The sequence below is a fragment of the Diceros bicornis genome, chromosome 2 (assembly GCF_020826845.1).
Source record: "Diceros bicornis minor isolate mBicDic1 chromosome 2, mDicBic1.mat.cur, whole genome shotgun sequence".
Lineage (NCBI taxonomy): Eukaryota > Metazoa > Chordata > Mammalia > Perissodactyla > Rhinocerotidae > Diceros > Diceros bicornis.
This window is the reverse complement of record NC_080741.1, coordinates 79,026,526-79,047,544: the sequence shown is the minus strand read 5'-3', so window position 1 is coordinate 79,047,544 and position 21,019 is coordinate 79,026,526. Positions and strand designations below refer to the sequence as shown.

At 35.6% G+C, this 21,019-nt stretch overlaps 1 protein-coding gene and 1 long non-coding RNA gene across 5 annotated transcripts in view; one reads left to right on the top strand and one right to left on the bottom strand.

The window, feature by feature from the left end:
• Positions 1-21,019, top strand: part of CHL1 (cell adhesion molecule L1 like) — a 223,129-nt gene that overhangs the window by 117,520 nt on the left and 84,590 nt on the right. The gene's annotated exons all lie outside the window — the stretch shown is intronic.
• On the bottom strand, positions 2,533-13,643 carry LOC131419006 (uncharacterized). Of its 2 annotated transcripts, XR_009223126.1 has the most exons (4): positions 12,987-13,643; positions 9,089-9,244; positions 3,298-7,953; positions 2,533-3,126 (listed from the first exon to the last, which is right to left on the bottom strand). It is a non-coding gene; the product is annotated as an uncharacterized LOC131419006 (long non-coding RNA). The 2 variants fall into 2 exon arrangements; XR_009223125.1 differs by lacking the exon at positions 9,089-9,244.

The following is a 21,019-nucleotide window of genomic DNA, read 5'->3' as shown; positions in this document are numbered from 1 at the left end:
GGTAGAAATGCCCTGTACCCCAACCCCAGTACTCACAGACAAACAAGGCCTTAACCAGAAAAGGACGAAGCCCTAAAGTAGATCTCAAACAAAGCCTGGAGAGCTTCAAAATGCAAAGAGATGGGTCTATTGTAAATGAAGAGTCGATGTGTAGTGGCTTTTCATTGGCTGAGCTTCTTACCCATCAAGAAGAGGAAGTCTTTCTTCTTCTTGTTGGGCTCTGCTCTCCATGTAGGGCTTGGCCTCCCGATTCCAATCTAAGGAGGTTTCTGCTTATTAATTTTCACAGTTCTGATAGGAAAAGTCTTGTTTCTAGGAAAAAAACATGCAATGTAACTAAAGGCCTGAGATATTGGAAGGCTTTCTACGAAAGTTAAGCTAGGTTGAGACCTGAAAGATAAGGAGTTGTCTAGGCAAAAGGTGATGGAAGTGAAAAGTGCTCCAGATTGAGGGAAAAGCATATGCAAGAGAGAGTGTGGAGTCTTTGGGGAGTTATGAGCAAGAGGGAGAGCAGTGAGAGATGTGTGCAGGATCCAGACCATTCAGAACTTTTGGAACACAGAAAGCCTTTTTGTTTGTGTCCTAAGAGTGAGATGGCCTTGAAGGTTTTCCTTCTTAAAAAATCACTGAGGGCCGGCCCCGTGGCTTAGCGGTTGAGTGTGCGCGCTCCGCTACTGGCGGCCCGGGTTCGGATCCTGGGCACGCACCGACGCACCGGTTCTCCGGCCATGCTGAGGCTGCGTCCCACATACAGCAACTAGAAGGATGTGCAACTATGACATACAATTATCTACTGGGGCTTTGGGGGGAAAAAAAAAAGGAGGAGGATTGGCGATAGATGTTAGCTCAGAGCCGGTCTTCCTCAGCAAAAAGAGGAGGATTGGCATGCATGTTAACTCAGGGCTGATCTTCCTCACAAGAAAAAAAAAAAAAACAACAAAAAAACCCCTCACTGACGTAGATCTTCTTCACCCAGATATACAGCCCAGATAGGGAGTGCTGAGGAACCAGAGCAAAAATAAAAGGGATTCATCATCTCCCTAGAGGGCTTGCATCGGGAATGGGCTGTGCTTCATGAAGCTCCCTCCACAGCTTGTTCTTCATGCACAAATACGCACTGTTGACTTAGTCTGCAGACCACTTTTTAATATCATCTAGTGCTTCTGATGGCAGATGACACATCTCTGGAGAAACTAGATTGTTCTGGCTGTACCAAAAAAAAAAAAAAAAAAAAAATCAGGAGAATACAAAAGGACACTCGTTTTGCTGATTAAGAGAATTCATTGCCAGCCTCTTACTGGCAATTCTAACCCAATAAACAAGCAAAAGTGACTTGTTAGAGCCCTGCAATTGTCTTTTGAGTATGATTATCCTCCATTGAATGGAGGTGATTTTTGGTTGCTCAGAGGAAGGTTCTTCTGCAATGATGTGGCTCTTTGCTGAGACTCAGCATTGTCTAGTTAAAAGTGTAAAGACCAAAATGCAGAATTATAGCTGTGAAAATCACTATTTCTGAAGAGATGCATCATTGCCATATAGTAGTTACCATTATTGGACAATTACTATATGGAAATTATCTCCTTGCCTGGAGCTCTGCTTCCAAAAAGAAGTCACTCTGGGTGACTGGGTGGGAGATTTTCTTTATCAATTACTCTCTAATAAATTGCACTGTAGTTATACCTGATCATGGATACATTTTACTTCCTTTTTGACTGTTAGCTCTCTTTAATTCAGAATTCATGACAAACCACAACATTTATGAAAACAGAATATATCTACAGCTATCATTTGCTAATGCTATGTTATTAATGGTATGTTAGTTGCAAAGAATGAGTGTTTGAGTTCTGTTATTCAAGGGAAAGATCTTTATAATAAGGAAGAAAGTAACAAGGTTAAAAGTCACTTTTAGTTCACATCAAGTTTCATCAAAACGTTTACCTAATACCTTCTTTGTCACTGTTGCTTGCTAGTGACTTAGGATATTTCAATGAATATGGTATTGTCTTTAGAGTGACAAAATATAATGTGAAAGAAAACTCTTCTAGAGTAGAGTGAAGGTTCTTTGTACCTAAAAATATCCAGTGAATGAATTAATGTTAGGAATGTTGACAAATTTAGCATTCATAATACTGGCAGCAACCTCTGTCCTAATAATGATTTTATAGCCAGAGAAGTTTAACATCTTTAACAGTTTTCCTTAAATTATTCTTTTCCTAAACTGAAATTAGAATAACTAATAACTTATGACTTTCCCAGGAAGAGCCCCACGATCCTTACCTGTAGTTCCATAAATATCATTCTATAACTTGCCTTTTTCATTTAACAGAATATCGTAGATATGTGACAGCATTTATGTAACAATAGATAAATTATGTACTGTATTATATATTTCTATAGAAAAATGTCTGGAAGTATTCACACCTTAAGTGTTGCCTGGGGCTGGGAATGGAGAGTGCAGTCTTCAACTTAATTATTAATCTAATTATTATATTTAATATTCTATATCTTAATATCTTTAATTATTTTCTTTTGGAATTTTACAGGGATATGTTTTTATTGTAAAATAAATAAAAACTAATTAAAAGTGGTATGTGATAAAAACTGAGTACAATTAAAAAATATTATTAGTATTGGAGTCAAAGGGCATAAGATCATTTTATATTGTTAACACATGTATTTAAGTAAGCTATATAACTCTACCCCAGAAAATTGTATCTAACTGGTCATTATACAAATAAAAGAAGATAATAAGTTCAGAATGACTTATGAACTGATGTTGTTTTCTTGCTCTTATTTCTTATTTATGGAAAGTGAGTGTAAGATATGAAGGGTTTAGAGATCTAGTTCATCAGCCCAGGATTCTGCATTCATTTTTCTCATAAAGCTACAAAGGATGATCAGTCAACTTTGTCAGCTCTAATGCCATCATCTGAATGATGATGAGCCAAAGGAAATTATAAGCTATTTATAAATTTCTCCATAGTACCAAGAAATCATACTTTGTATAATACGACTTGAATAGAATAAGATTGCTTTTTAGGATTTGTATAGTGACAAGCTTAAAATTTCTAACATACCTAGGCATTCATACATCTATTAGACTATTTGCAACAAAAATACCTATACCTTTTTTTTTTTTTTTGTTATAAAACAAGTTTTTAATTTTGTTTATTGCAGTAACATTGGTTTATAACATTGCAAAAATTTCAGGTGTACATCATTGTACTTCTATTTCTGCATGGACTACATCATGTTCACCACCAAAATACTAATTACAACCCATCACCACACACATACCTTTTTTATGAATGCAAATAAAGAAATCCCACTTTTGACAATTTCTACACTGTGATTATGCATAAATATTGTTTCCTTAATATGCCCCAGATCTCATTGATCACTGTTGGTTTGCTTCATTATGTTTCACCTGAAAGTTTTGAATTGACAAGTGGTATATTTTTATGAACTACAAATTTGAAGAGAAAATAAGTCTAAAGTTTTAGCGTTACTATATGGCCATTATCGTTTTTAACTAGTAAATGGCCCTGGATGCTTTTGCCTCAAAGAATGGAAAAGAAATGCAGTGACAAAACAGAAAAGATGGAAAAATAACACATGATTATTACATAGTATAGACAGAAAATCAGAAGTGAGATTCCCCACAACTAGGGACTAGTTACCTACATCATACAGCCTTGTCTTTCCTGCAAGAATCTATTAGTGTCTTCTTCATGTGCTTAATATCCACTAGCAGTTGATTATGATGTTGACCCTCCTAGTCACAATAAAATCATTAAGTGGCTTTTGACGATTAAAGAAAAATACAACCATACTTGAGTGCCATTTGTTGGAATTCATTCCTTAAAGCCTTCGAAATGGCCTTAGGTTAAGGTTAATGGTGTATACCTTCCTCAGATTTATAAAGTATCTTTTCTGAAAATGCCTACATATAGAAAGTTTACAGCATAATAATTTTTTGATGTTTACATCCTGACCTAATTCACAATTTGTTCATTTTTTCATCATTAGGTTCTTTTTGTAGATATTTGTAGTTTCCAAAACTTAGAGCAAGATGAGAGTTTTAGATCTTCTCAGCCTGGCTACCAGGTGCTATGTGACCAGGACAGTCTTAGGCTGAAGTTTCCCAGATGAACAAATATTTATTAACCATCAAATGTATACACGTGGTCATACACATGTGTGCTCTTACTCATGCACACACTACGCACAAGGTTAAATCCTCTATTATGTCATCTCAATGGTGTCCCAGCTGTTAAACCTTTGAGGCATTGTGATAGAACTCTGCAAGAAAGCTTCCTAGAGGCAGATGAGATGATGTTTTAGCTGCTGGATTCAGCTACCCTTCCAACTGGAGTCAGGAAAAAACTCTCATTGCAGGAATGAGTGGAATCCTAAGCCTGGAGTGCAATGAAATTGTCTGTAGGCTGTAAGGCTGGCTTGATTTTTATGCTCTGTTCATGAAAGGGTGCTTATGTCTGGAAAAATATTTCTAGCAAATCCACCTGTATCTTGAACACTTGTTTTACTATGGAGCATTCTTCTAACATCTATGATGGCGATTGACAAGCCATCTGATATTTTTAAAAATAAAGATAACTGAATTAGAAATTTGGAAGAGTTTTGATTAAAAACTTTCAAATATTACCTAACCACACTACAGGATAAATAAAAATTTAGTCACATCTACATAACTATCACACAGTTTATGCTGAAGTATTCTAAAGTAAATTTTAGAAAATGTAGTACTTTGCTTCTGTTGACATTTGTCAGAACCACTAAAAGCTGTGAATAAAGTTGGCCTCAAGTAGACATTGATAAAATTAATGAGATTCATTGAAAATTCTACTTCTATTAGCCTTTATTATTGCAACAGACATAGCAATGTTTAGATCAATGTTTTACATATTCAAATCCATATTTACTTTAAGAAGTAATTCAAAATTTAATTTCTGAGTTATCATTGAATGAATGAGAAAAAAAGAATTTAGAGTTTTAAAGACATTCTACATTTATGCAGAGTATATTCTTTTGTGGACATACATATGAAATTCATTCATTCATTCAGAAAAATTTATTGATTATTACCTACGTTTTAGGGAGGCACAATAAGGATGAATAGAATCTGGTGCCTGCCAGGAAGCATACAATCTCTAAGAAATATGTGCATGAGGCAGGTGCAAAAACAACATGTGAGTCTTTGTTTTAGTTTTATAAGTAGAGTGTGCTCATTAAAAACATTGGATTAATATAAAAAAGTAGAAAAACAGATGAAAACCATCCCAAACTTAGCTATATTTAAAAAATCAGTCTTCTGTTTATTCAAAACTATGATCATTATTTATAATAAAGCATTTTATACATAATTTATTACCCTTTTTAAAAAATTCTAAATTTCTTGCTTATGGTTGATGTTTAGCATTGATTTCTATTCTCAAGAAGTGCCTTTTCACATGTTTTTTTATGTCATTGGTCTATCAATGGGAAATAAGGAACAAAGCTTTTAACTTACCTGGAAGTACCCCATTTCCTTTTTGAAAATTTCTTTCTTGATACTGAGCAAAGTTGAAATATATCAGGAAAAAATAAAGAAAAAATAAATAGAGGGGATAGTATTTAATGACAGAGGACAAGTAGAGAAGGAGAAAAGAAATTCTAAAAATTGAGCTTTGATCTAATTGCCAGCTGGATATCCATAGCTTACTATTAAAAGCTGTTAGCAATCTTTTATAATTTTAGGTATTGTGAAGTGGGGCTCTGAGATAGAAAAAGGAAAAGGAGTTATGAGGATACTTTCTTTAATTTAAGAACTTATTTCCTGAAGTCAATCTTTGGATATAGTTTGGAACTCTCTTATAATTTCTGTCTTCCATATATTGCAATTCTTAAATTTTAGAAAATTTATTGTTTGATTATTTTACATGAGACTATAATCCACAAATGTTTTGACTCAGATTAGAAGTGATGAAACCTTCTTGGTTGAGCCAATTTTGAATGTTATACTGTGAAGTTCTAGATTATCTAGCTGCAGATAACTTTTTTTCCCTGAAGAAAATGATCTATTAGTGTATTTTTGTTACTGCACAAAATTGAGGTTCTCTTGCCCAATGCACATAAACAAGCCAATTAATGCTGGAATCAGCCTTTGGGGAAAGAGATCAGCTTCATTCTGTAACACTGATCTGCAGGGAGGCAGGGCGTCTGTGCCCTCAGATCTGTCTCTCTGATTCAGGAGTTGGGGCAGAATTTACGAGGTTAGGGAGAACAGGCTGGCATGCAGAAATGCTGGCAGGACAGATTTTGATTGGTGGGCTTCAAGCATTTATGGTAAGGTTCTAAACATTTATGGTAAGGTTCTAAACATTTATGATGAGGTTCTAAACTTTTATGGTATGGTGGGGAAGGAATTTTAACACTGGGTCCTCCTGAATGATGGACCCCTCACTTCTGATAGGAGTCCAACTTTTAAGTTCCAGACATGTCCTTTGGTTCTGTGGGGAGGAGAATCTTTGGTTCCACAGTCACTTCAGGTCAAGATTTCTTCTTCTGTGCATGCTCTGGCTACGTGACTTCACAAATTTTCTGAAAGACAGTTTCTTAATTACTCAGTTGATAAGATGGCATCAGTTGAACTGGTCCTGGAGGTCCTGTGGTTACATTTGGGCCAATTTTTCTAGGAGATGTTAGTCAAGAACTGGTGGAATTAATCAGTAGGAAACTTTTCATAATTGCTCCAAATATCTCTTAGTTGATTAATTTGATGTGTTTTGTTCTGATAGTAAATAAACATCTTCAAATTTTGAAATGGTTGTAGGTATAGTTAAGAACAAGTTCTAGAAACAGATTCCATTGGTTTTAACTTTGACTCAACGTTTAGTTGTAAGACTTTGGGCATTCTGTATTTCAGTTTTGTTATATATAAAATGGATGTTGTGGGGGAGGAAAAATAATTTTCCCTCTACCCTTCTAGGTTCTTGAGTGAGACACCCCTGTAATAAAAAGACAGATTAACAAGAGAAAAACAAACAAGTTTAATAACATGTATACCTTCAGTATATGTGGGAGATACTCAGGAAAACTGAGTAATTCTCCAAAATGGCCCAGGCCACCACCTTAAATAACGTTTCCAGCTAAAGACAAAAGATGTTGGGGAAGGGGTGACAATTATTGGAGGTGACAAGAAAAGCACAGTAAAAAAGGGTCAGGTTGTTATGCAGATTTAAGTCATTGTCTTCTCCATTTATAAGAGTTTCTAGCAATTGAGTCATCCTCTTCCTGGTACAGAGAGCTAGACATCCTTAGAAATGGAGATTTCCCTTAGCAAATGTAAATGTCTTTTTACAAAGGGTAACTTCTACTCAGTTTTCAGAGCTTTTCCTATGCCTGCTGTTTCTTAAAAATAATCAGTTCAAAATAATCCTTACGCCAAAGAGGAATATTTTGGGGTGGCATATTCTGCTCCCCTTCAGCCCTGCTTTTGAAACTTCTAACAAGCTTTACAATCCAGAAGCTAAGTTGATAGATTGCTCCATATCTCATTGAACCTAGTCTCTTAGTCTTAAGAATACGTCAGTTCAGTTAAACAGTTGCATCTCATTTCAGGAGGCTGTGATGCAAGTAGGCTCCCAAAGTTAGGCCTGTATTGTGCAAGCAGTCAGGTTATTTAATAAGAGGCATGTCTATGGAAACAAAAGAAAAGCAATGGTTAAAAATTTGGAGCAAATTATAAACCAGTTGAGTCCTGAGGGCATCCAGTCTAGATGTCAGGGTTGAAGTATCTTTTGAAGTTTCAGTGTCTCTGATGGTGTCATCGATGTTCGGGTAAACTTTCTGAGTGGCCCATACAGCAACAGACATGGAAGATTGTCCAAACATGAGCTGTTGTGGTGATTCTTCTGAAGTTTATATCGAGTCTTTCACACTCAGTTTGCAGGGCTTTGGGGGAAAAGGGCAGTTTTAGTTTTCAATGATTCCAAGTCAAAAAGATGGGAGAAAATTAGAAACATTATTTTGGAGATTTGTAGCCAGATCTGAGGAAACCAGAAAAATTCAGGATCCAGTCCAGGTTACAGGTAGAAAACAAAACCTCAAAGACAATTAACAGTACTAGAATCTAATATCCACAAGCTGTATTATAGTTTCTACTGAAACATAATTTTTCTCTCTACAGTCACCTATTTCTATCAAAGATAATCATAGTAAGACTAATTTGTTTGCAAAAATTCTAGTCTTATTAAACTTGGCCGGATTATTTACATAAGTGCAGCAAGAATAGTGATTGGCCATATAGGCTCTTTTGAATCTGCTTTACTGGAACTTTTCATAGGGAATTTCAGATTGAACCTTTAAAAGCCTCTCAAGGCTAGGAAGACAAGCCAAGGACTTGCCATCAGATATCACCTGCAATACCTATAGATTGGGTGCATTCCTCTCTTCTCAGGGTCCCCAAGGACCCCAAGGCCCTTCTGAGGTTCCTGTAGCTGCCAGGAAGTGACCTTCCTTACTCACCTGGTAAGGCTGCCAGGAACCCTATAAGTAAGTTACCAGGCTGATTATTCCAAGAGGCTTTATTGGCTCCATAAAGTCAACTTTAGTTTCTTTAAACTGTTTGGTCATATCTAATTTTATGCACATCATTCTCAAATATGACATTCCAGTCAAAGCCTTGGTAATATAACCAGTGTTTCCAATTGTGTCATGTTAGAAGGAGAATAGATTCCCCCTTTTTTTTTTTTTTTGGTGGTGGGGGAAGAGGTAGTTATTTTATTTTATTTTATTGTGGTAACATTGGTTTATAACGTTGTATAAATTTCAGGTGTACATCATTATACTTCTATTTCTGCATAGGTTACATCATGTTCACCACCCAAATACTAATTACAATGCATCACCACACATATGTGCCTAATCATCCCTTTTGCCCTCCTCCCTCCCCCCTTCCCCTCTGGTAACCACCAATCCAATCTCTGTCTCTATGTGTTTGTTTTTTGTAGTTTTTAGCTTCTACTTATGAGTGAGATCATATGGTATTTGACCTTCTCCCTCTGACTTATTTTGCTTAGCATAATACCCTCAGTGTCCATCCATGTTGTCACAAATGGCTGGATTTCATCATTTCTTATGGCTGAGTAGTATTCCATTGTGTATATATACCACTTCTTCTTTATCCAGTCATCCCTTGATGCACACTTAGGTTGCTTCCAAGTCTTGGCTATTGTGAATAATGCTGCAATGAACACGGGGTGCATGTATGTTTATGTATTTGTGTTTTCATAGGAGAACATATTCTTATTGAACTTAAGTAAATAACTATATTGCCATAAAGAATAGTCACTAAGTGACAAAAGATTTTAAAGGCAAATACAGAAGTTGCATAGTTGTGAGCAAAACTTAGCTCTTTTAACATTGAGAAAATTAATTTTCTTTAAATAATCAAAGACTTGATAAAGACAATATGAATCACAAGAAATTATTTTGATAAAACACACAATCTTTGCTTACTAGGCAGATTACTTAAAAGGTAAAGAAAAACCTTTTACAATCTGTTATCACTAGCAGACCAATAGTCCAAGAAAGAAAGAAAGAAAATTGTTTCAGTTTTATGTACATACACTATTGATATTAAAGCTTATTTTTTAAATCCTTATAATAACAATTCAATCTTAGCCAGCTTAACCACACAGGTAAGATTCTCTCTCTCTCTTTTTATCTCTCTCTTCCAGACTTTCTATACCATTTATCCTTTATTTTCTTCTTTCCAATTCTGCAATAACCAGTTTTACATAGGTAAAATTTACTTCATTTTCCCATAACAAAAGCATTTCCATACCTCACACCATTTCTTATCCAAAAACACATCCTACTTTCCTTGCCTAATGAGTTGTTTCCCTTGTTATTTCTAATAGTTTTAATTACATATATCCCTTAGAACCCTTAACGTCTAGTGAAAACTAAGAAGTAAGCAATTGTGAGCTGTATGTTACACCAACATTCTTTAGACTGGCAAATTTATGGACACATAGTTTCTAGAAACATATGCTTCTTCATAGTAGAATCTTTAAAGATGGCACAGGACATGTTTACTAACAGATCCAAATATCTTTAGTTTTTCTGTACTAAGAAGCCAAAAGTAGATACACTTGTGGTCAGCAATTAATGCTTAAGTATTTTATCTTGTTTGGAAATGATCTAGATAACCAAAAAATTTCCATCATTTACCTTAACTTAGCAAAATTCTAAGGGTGTAAGTTACCAAAGGTTTTGAAAGCTATTTTTAAGTACACACAACATAAAACATTATTATTGCTGAAGAGTTCATGTAAAAACTCTTATCTCACATCTTTCTAAATCACTTGTTCCCAACAATTATGTTTAGACTACCCACAAAATGTTCATGAAACATTAGACAAGTCAGCCATCATCCCAAACTGTTGTTCTTCCTGATAAATTTTGTAACAGAGATAACAGAACTTACTTGACTAATAAACCTAGGTAGAATAAAAGTTGTATGCCTGCATTATGTTTAATGCTGATGACTCTGAACATGTGTCCGTTTTAATTAAACCAACAAATATAATCTAGCTATTATTTACCAAAGATTATCTCAGATCGTGTTAACTTGAAAACCATTTGGGTTAGTTTCTATATTTCTGAGAGTTCAGAAATATTTAATTCACATAAGTGCTTATTTTAGATCAATTAAATAGAGATCTTTTACAAATTAATTTTGGCAATACCATCCAGAGGTTGAAAAATATCACACATCTACAATGAACACATATAGACACACATGAACAAACAGACAGATGCAAACAGAAACCTTTTGGCCATCGTTCTAAAATTTTAGCCATGAGTCAGCTCCAGTAATATAAAACTCACTAGTTTATGAAAGAACAGTTGAATCCAAATTCTGTGTCCAGCAGTTGGTAAAAGTTAAGTTTACCTGCTCAGATAGCTATTTTTTTTTTAATAATAATAATTGTGGAGGCAACACTTAAGATTTTTCATTTATCCAATTTCCAAATACCTTTTTTTTTCCCTCCCAATGAGAATCATTTTCCTAAAGTTTGCATTTCAAAGAATGGCTCTTAGGTCCTAGAGAAGATGACTTAGAAATTCTGTATCACACAAGCAGAGAAAGTATCCAAGTTTTTTTCAAGGAGTTTTGGGATATATTTGCCTATTATCAGAGGTCAAGAGTAATTACTACTTAAATTTTTCTTTCTTTTCTTTAAGTACAGGACAGTTTGTTTTCAAATGTCCCAGTCTTTTACAATATCTACAAGCATTTTGAGATGACTAGGGGAGGTTTGGGGATTGGTAAAATGGATAGGTGGTGGACTTTAAATTGCTTCTGGAGCTGCAATTCTGGTTTTTCCAAGATTTGCAAGGTAAAGACAGTTGTTTCCAATTCCCCAGAGAACTGGATTGCAGCCTGAGTATCAAGGGGCTGACCTGCCCATCCAACTAAATTTACTTCTTTATATCAGGGAGAAGTTTCCATTCTAACCAATATGAAAATCAAAAGATTCCTATGTTCTAGAGCTTTAGGTTTTAATGCAGCATGCCTTTAAAAAAGCCTGTATAAAGCATTCAACAAAGGCCTTTGAATGCCCTTCTTTGAGTGCACAATTCAACCTTAGACCAATTCACCTTAGGAGGAAAGCCTCTACTATTGCTTCCGTCAACCCCTGAACATCAGCCTCCAACTGATCCATTTCCTGATCATTTTTTGGAGGGCCTAGGAGAAATTCTGGTCCTTTGTTTCTTCTGTGAAGGCGAGGTTTTCCACAGGTGGTCATCTGGATTGTCTGTTAACTACACTACAATTATGTGTGGGAAGAGCATCCCTCAGCAGCCAATCAAGGTTGTTGTGAGTGGGGTTGTGAATGTCCACTGATCTAACTCTTCTCTAAATTTGGTAGTATTTTCTGGAAGTGGAGGTAAAAAGGGCTTTCTGATTTCATTTTGCTGAGGGAGTCCTGAAGGTTAGCCATCATACTCCTTTCTGTCCTCTTTTCAATTTAATCTTTCCATAGGTACCAATAAGACAATAGTTTAGGATAAGAGCTCTATAAAAAAGTTTTTTCTTCAAATATGGAAGTTTTTCCAATTCAAAGGATCTGTTGTGTGGCTATTGACAAGTAGGATCTTATATTAATCTCAACAGTGACTCAAACCAATAAGCCTTTTTATGGCTTAATCATGGATACAAGGGGCCTCCCCAAAGAGGGTGCAAAAGATGTAGACCTCACAAGATCCAGAAAGATCACTCTCCAAGTTAGCCTAAGAAAGCAAAGACCTTTGTTGTCACAGGTGGTGAGAATGATGTAGTGAAAATAGTGTCTCTGGTTTCCCATGAAAACCTGAGATACCTCCAGTTACAGACCCACTCATCTGTGACACTGGGCGGGTCCTACTGTAATGGGACTTTTACAGCAAGAATGACACGATGAAAGTTGAGATGACAAAAGCTTCTTATGGACTGGGAGCACTTATGACAAACTCCCCTGAGAACTGGCATGGTTGGACAAAGAGAAAGCTGCTTCTTGGATCCACAGCCTATTTGGCTGTCTGTCAGATGCATGCCGGTACATTCATCCTTTGGCTGGCAGAGACCAGAGAGAACATTCTCACTGGTCACAAAGTCAAGCACCAAGACACAGGACAAAATGAAAAGAAAACCTCATCAGACCTGTGGTTTTCCTTCTTATGACAAACGATACAAAAGACAGAGACAAAAGAAAACAGGGACCATGTCTAGGAGGAGGAGCGTCAATAGAATGCAAGAGTACACGTACCAAAAATCTTTACCGGAGTGGCTATACCTAAGCAACCAATCTTCACACAAATATTTTCTCCTGCTAATCTCAATTTGGAAAGGAAGGGACAAGGTGAAATTTATCTTTCTCTCTTGGCTGGGCATTACAGAGGGAGATCTGGGAGAGCTGACTGGTAAGAATTCTTACCCTTCACTGCTTCTGCCAGTTTTCCAAGATCCCATCTGCAGGCTCCGGAGTGAGTATGGTGTCTCAGCAGGTCCCATTGTAGGTCGCCAAACTGTGGAGGAGGAAAAATAATTTTCCCTCTACCCTTCTAGGTTCTTGGCTGAGACTCTCCTGTAATAAAGAAAGATTAACAAGGGAAAAACAAACAGAAGTTTAATAACATGTATACCTCCTGTGTACATGGGTGATACCCAGGAAAACTGAGGAACTCCCGGACATTGTCCAAGCCACCACCTTAAATAACATCTCCAGCTACAGACAAAAGATGTTAGGGGAGGGGTGGCATTTATGGGAGGTGACCAGGAAAAGCGCAGTAAGCAAGGGTAAGGTTGTTATGCAAATTTAAGTCATTGCCTTTTCCATGGATAAGAGTTTTTGGCAATTGAGTCATTCCTCTCTTCCTGGTACAGAGAGGGAGACACCCTTACAAATGGAAATTTTCTTTAGCAAATGTAAATGTCTCTTACAAAGGATAACTTCTACCAATTTTGCAAAGCTTTTCCTATGTCTGCTGTTTGTTAAATATAATCAGCTCAAAATAATCCTTATGCCAAAGAGGCATATTTTGGGGTGGCATATTGTCCTCCCCTTCAACATCATTATTATGATATTATTATATCTACATCATGAAGATGATGTGAGATTTATGTATTAAATGAGTTGTTTATATGTAAAAGCAATTATGACACATAAAAATTATTCAATAGGTTAAAGGCTGATAGCTATTATTAATGATATCTTATAGTATATTTGATATCTGATACCTTTTTATCAATCATTATTTGCTGGTGATGGTTCATAAAGCAGTTTCTTCCATGTGTGGATTTTGATAAAAATTATACAAACATACACACACACAGATTTTCATAGTCAAGTAAGTTGTGAAACCCTGAATTAAGCAAAATAAGGTTCTTAGCCTTTATGTGCTAATGTGCATTGAAAATTTTCAGAGGTGCAGATAGCATGTCCCTACTGCATTGACCACAAAACCTTCTTTTCACCAAGCACGCTAAACACTAGTGTAGCTCACGGTAGGGGTGGGGACACCTTTCAGGTAGGGCAATTTTTCATTGGCTAGGACTGTGTTCAGCACTATAGGTCGTTTAGGATCCATGGTTCCTGCACACTAAATGCCAATAGCGCTCCCCAGTGATTGGGTCAACCCAAAATGACCCTCACATAATCCAAACATCACCCAGGGGAGAGATACCACCCTGGCTGGGATCCAAGAGGCTCCAAGAATACAAACAGGTTTTGCTCTCTTTTGAATGGCCATCTGAAATCCTCTAAGAATGAAGCTAGTGGAATGCTTTTGGTGACTAAAACTCCTTAAAAGGTTTGAGAATTGGTTATATGCATTTATACTTACGTAAAAATTCACTGAGTTGTACACCTAAGTTTTGTGTATTTTGGTACATCTATGTTATTCCTCAATTGGTAGAAAGTTCCCTAGATCATCATCACTGGTATGTAAGGTGTTTTGTGAGAAATGAGTCAGACCATGACTTACATGTCGGGATGTAAGGTCATTTTTTCCATCCCTGCAGTCAAGTGATCTTGATTTTTGGTGACTTTTCTTTCTTTTTTTCTATTATGAAAGAATTTGAATTAGATGTTATAGCATACTGCTTGGTATGAATTTTGGATACACAGGTAAATAAGGAAAAAACAAAAAAAAAATATTGATTCAGTTATATTCCTGTCAGAGCTCAACCACAGTATTTTGCAATTTAATTAAATAAATGATATTATTAATGATATTAGTTTATCCAACATAAGTATTAATTAAAGCTGACATTTTTCCAATAAAATCAATTTGCTTATAATAAAATTTACATTTCTTTGATCTTCTGCAGGGAGGATGAATTAACACTCTAAGCAATTCTTTTGTCTTGTCACTTCAGTGACATGAAAGAGTTTGAATGGATATGGCCATTATGTGCAATATTTCCTTTGTTTTCAGAGCGAAAAGCCGTTAACAGTCATTTCAGGATTACTGTGTTTATGACACTTGTAAATTGATTTATGGCATTAGCTAAGCAGGCGATTGAACAAAAGCCTTTTAATTTTCTTTGTGTTTATCCTTTCCCAGTTTCAAGGTGTTGAGAGAGTCAGATCACACTTCATTCAGGCTTATGGAAATATGCTGGACTTTCTGCCCCTAAAACCTAATTCCTGAGTCAGGGGAATAACCTGACAATCGCATAAAAAGGCGTTTCATAAAGGGAGACTTGAGGTCAGAGGGAAGTGAAGGTGACATCCAAGCCATCATGAAAATGTCAAATGGCCTTATGAAGACGCTTGCTTGTTGCAGCTCGGTGATCCTTAAGCCCTTATTGTGTGGAAAGAAAATAAAATTTCAACAATTCCAAGTTATAGCACTGTCCCAGACTGTTATACAAATCCATTGAGTTATTTTTAAAGCTACAATTTGAACACCAGTGTCATAATATATCCCTTCCTGCTGGTAACAGTAAAAGTTGCTGATTTATTTCAAGCTTCCAGAGTAGAAAAATGTTTAATGATTTAGCCTGCGCGATGTTAATTCCAATCTGTAGAATTCATGTTGGCTGGGACAACTTAATGCTGTTCCTTAGTGAAGAGGAATGTCAACACAGCACTTTTTTTTGGCTGTTTACATTCCATGCCTTCTTTAGAAATGGCAGATGGACTCTCACTGACATGGCTGCTTTGTGTAGCTGCTGCTGTAGAAATGAGAGTTGTAAAAATAGTGATCATCAGAGGTGCTTTTTTCTTTGGACTTGCCTTATTAGATTCTCTCTTTAGAAATTTGACCGGAACACATTTGTGAATAATTATTGACAGAAAATGCCAAGGATGTGAAAAATATCACTAAGGTAAAATTTACTGTCCGAAACTAGCTTTCTAAGCTCCTTTTGATCCATGCACCACACTGGTCAGAATCTGTTCCTTTTAGAATAAAGTCGCAATCTCTTTATTTTGAAATTCAGACATATAAATTTGTGCTATGTTACTTCCTTAAAAGAAAAATGAAGTGTTTACAGTACAATAGGACCGTTAGAGAACCTCAGTGTCAAAGGTTTTGAGTAAACATGACACCATTACTGTTAAGTGTAAAAAACAAGTGGTTATTAGGGAATGGTTATTATTAGGAATGTATTAACAGTAACCAGGGACCTTTAAACTAATTTTAAAATACTTTGTGTTTCTGTTCAGATTAGAAGGGTGGGATATATATACATAATTGTCCAAAGTGACAATATAATCTGAACCTATTTTATTCCTTTGTGCCTTTCTATGTTTTGTTGTTGGAATTTAAAGCAGACACCAATGGAAACATAAGGCAAAATCAGTGAATTAAGAATCAGTGCATGAAAAGACATCCAGAGGATACACTAACAGCTACCCAGATTTGAATAATTACTATAAATTGGGCTTATGTTTTACTTAGTTGGACCATGACATTCTAAACCCATAGCAAATACTGAGTACATAAAACACATACACTTATGTTCAAAGGGACCCCAAGTTTTCTGAATCTGGTTCAAACAGAAGAGGTTTGGGTAACATGGTAGTCTTAAGGAAGTCTTTCTGTCTATTTTTTGTTTTTGTTTTAAAAGTATGCCAGTAGGTCTTCTCATGACTTTGTCCACCTTTTGCTTGAAGGAATCTCCTTACTGCTGTTGGAATATTTTAGGCTTATTTTTGATTTCCACACATTGAATAGACATTAAAAATGTCTTTATTATGGAAATGTTAAATAAGACTCCAAAATAGATTAGTGTAAAGAACCTCCATATATATTAATTGCACAGCTTCAACAATTATCAATATTGTATCAATTATTTTCCTTTATAGTCTCTCTATCAATTAGCTATTTCCGCATTGCAAACCACACTAAAACGGATTGATTTAATACAGGAAACATTTGTTATTATTCCTAACTCTACTATTTCTTCAGATATGCAGAGGAGGAAAAAGTATCTTTTTTCCTTCTACCCTTTTAGGCTGGATCTCTGTAACAAAAGGCAGATAAGCAGAAGAAAAGCATGCAAATTTATTTAACATAAGTTTTATGTGATACAAGAGCCTTCGTAAGGAAATGAAGATCTGAAGAAGCATTTAAACCTGAGCATTTTTATGCTAGGTTTGGTGAAGAGTGGAAAGTCGTAAAATGAAATAGAACAAAAGGAGTCTGAGCTAAGTATAATAACCTGTGAGAAACTTGGCAAGGTCTATTTGTTTAGATTCTTTAAAGCATCCCTCCATCTTGAGAGGTAAGGTGGCTCCTTTTCCTCCATGGATAGGAGGAAAACCTCTTGCATGAGGGTTTTATGACCTGCTTCAGGGGGAGATCAAAGAGTTTTCCCCATACCTGCCATTTCTAAAAATTCCTTCAGCTTCAAATATTCAATATGCCAAGTTGCTATATTTTGGAGTAATGTGTCCTGAACCCTGTCAGGTGATTCTGCTGATCTTAGCCAGTCTGGACTGATACTGACCAGGCTGGCTCTTGCATCTGTGTTCAACTGGCAGGTCATCTGGGGCTGGCTCGTCTACAATGGCTGCCCTTTCACATTTGGTGGCTGGCTGGCTGTTGGCCAAGATTACAGAGGGTGATGGGACAATGTCTCTCATCTTCTAGCAGGCTAGTGCAGTCTAGACTTGAGCAGGGTTCCAATAGAGAGAATAAAAACGTGCAAGTCTTCTTGAGGCCTAAGCTCAGAGCTCATTCTATTGGTCAAAGACTGGCCAGATTCAAGAAGTGAGGAAATAGCTTCTTGATGGGGGGGGGGGGGGACCTGTCAAGTCACACTGCAAAGCATGTGGATGCAAGGAGGGAAGAAGAATTGAACACTTTTTGTGAACCATCTACCACACTCCCCCCTCCCCACTTTCTTTTTTTTTTTTAGAATATTTTAATAAATTAATATAATTTCACTACTAAATACTTTAGTGAATAGTCTTTTATTTATTAAGTTGTTACAGTTTAGTAACTCTAATAGAAACCATACAAGTTAACCATACTCTTTTGATCAGAATATTATTACTAGAGGCTGTATCCTAATTACCACTAACAACAAAATTACCATCACTGTCACTACTAGTAGTAAATTTCATTTGTTATTCTGTGCTAAACTTTCATTACCTCACTTCAACCTCCTAAGTATGCTATAGGGCAGCAACTCTTACATTCATCTCTAGAGGTGAGCAAAAGAGGTTGGGTAAACTGCCCAAGGCCACATAGTTAATAAGTGATGGCTTTGAACCCATTATATACTGCCTCCATTTTCTGTAATCTCATGCACTACAAATCACTCTCTTCTGTTAACTGGTCAGCAGGCCACAATAGCTTTGCATTTACTTGGGGAGTCAAGTAGAATGGACAAAGGCTAAGCCAACTCTTTTTTCCATTCCTTAAAGCAGAAGATGAATTTAAGTTAAGAGAGTAAATTGTTTCTAGATTTACCACAGTAGAGCTACTTTAAGAACATCAGAGGGATCTATGAGGTCACTTTGTAATATTGATGGTGTATATATGTTAGAGGCTATTGTTTTGGAGAAACAAAGAACGTTATTTCCTTTTTGTTGTATTAGGAGTAGTCCCATGCAGTATGCACACCTATCAATGTTTCTGTTTCTGTCTCAAAACCAGTGTGTTGTTAATCCATATCACACTAGTCATACTAGAGAAGCTGAGGAAGTCAGGCTCAATTGTTAATGACACTAAGACATCTATTTCCTTTTGAGTTAGATGTCAAGGATGCTTTTCTTCTTTCTAAGGGTGAGCTAGGATAGTAGGAAGATTTAACTCAATTTGTCCAGATCATGAAAATTCATTGATTCTCTTTTGGATTTGAGTTATATCATTAGCATTAAGCACTCAGACATCAGCATCATGTGACTGGGCCTCAAAAACATTTTAGTATATTTTGCTCTTTTCTTAATGTCAGATGCATCCAGAGTTTCAATAAATGCTTATATCTTTGAGGTCTGGTGTGAGGCATTAAATTCGTATTCTTTGAAGAAAGGTAAATGGGAATATAATTTTATTGCTGTCTTTCTGTCGCAAAACATAATTACTAAACAGTATGCCCTTTATGCATTCTGACAATGAAATTATGACTGACTTACCCTTTTCAATCTGAAAGCTATTTTCAGTCTGTTGTCATCACCTAATGGAGTCTTGCTTGCAGGGGGGTCACATTTTAACTTCCAAAGACTTTTATGTAACAGCCTCTTAATGTATAAGTCTCAGCTAAATTGAAGCTAATTTCTGCAGAAGAAAAGGTCAGATGTAGAATTAACTATTATCTATATTCTGGAAACTTATGGTGTCATCAATGTTTGTTATATCTCTTAATTTATAGTCTTATTTTAAGCCAAGGTTCGATGTGGCATCCTTTTATGGGAGAGAATTTCTTGGATCAAGACCTTGTAGTTAAAACCATTACAATTCCAAAAGTCAGATCATCACTATTGAACAATTAGTATCTACGATCTATTTTACTACGGCAATTAGGGACCATTGAGCTCACTAGCCTAAATCAGGAGATTAGTTGAAATTGAGCCTATTCTCATTTATTTGGCTGTCTAGTATTTTTATTTTCTATTTCAAGGTAGGATGATATATTAATCTGGAAATATGGTCTCCTAATTATGGTTTTGAAAGCTTTTCTCCTTACAAATAGAGGACAGCTCATTAAACAAATACATGAGATGCCCTTAAAGAAATCGGCATTGAATATTAATGGAACAGAGTATTAAATAATAGATTTCAGGTAAAGAGTGATATATAGCTAAAGACAATGAATTTAGATTACTATTATCAAAGTGTTTTGGAAGAGAGAAGGAAAAGGAAAATTCAAAGGACAAGGCATTAATATTTTCTTCTAACTTTTCACCTTAGAAACAGCTAAATGGTTTAGTGTCCCCCAACTTTGTACAGATATGGAGAACTCAATTTTTGTAGTTAGGCAATGCTCTGCTTTTTATAATGAAAGCAGTTTTTTCCACATTTTATTTTGTTGATTGGAATAATCCTTTACATCAGGATATTGGGTGTTAACTAACATAATGACACATTGGAAAATATTTTTAATTACCAATGAAAGTTATTTGTCATTTTAGGAAACATTCTGAACCACACAAGGATAATTTTTTTCCAATTCCCATTTTACAAATGGATCAATTGAGATCAGACAGAGTAGAGTACTGTCATTACTCAAACTCAAGCACAAAAATTCACAACTTTTTTTGGGGGGCATGGGAGTATTTTTCTTTGTGATCAATATAACTTCTCAAATTAAAATATAAATAGGATTGTTGTCTCTTCCGACTTTCAGAATTATAAAGTCAAACAGCAAAATAGCAGCATTAGTTACTACTTTAAAATTGACCTACTTGTATACATATATGAAAGATGCCAATCCATAATCTCTTCAGATGCAACTTGAGGTGAAATTTTTAAAAAAGCCCAAATACTTGGAATTAAATATAAATTTAATGGCTTGTCTGACTCTATATTAGTTTTTTTCACTAGTTCTAAGTGAATAAATAGAGTAACTGATTTTTATGGAAAGAGAAAATTATATACCTGAAAAACTAATTATCACATTTTGGAGCAAATTCATTTTTAAGAATACATTATAAACAATGTTTCTATCTACTATCACAGTGTTTCAGAAAAAAATTGAAATTGTAAGAGAAAGTAAAGGAAAATTGACATTTTAATCTTTATTCTATTTCTGTAAATTTTGGAGTGAATAAACTTTCTGTTTAAGTGGAAAGCAACCGATGCCGTTATCTTCTGCTTAAAGTGGCTGGTCTTTATCCATTTGTCTTTCGTTTTTCCGTTCCCTATATCTCACTATTCACCTTCATTACTGTGATAACTTTGAACATGAAAATTTATTTTGCCAGAAAAATCAAAGATTAAATTTGCAATGCTCAATAAATGACTCAAATGGGGTTAGGTAACCTGATATAAAGAATTGATTGAAAAAGAGCCA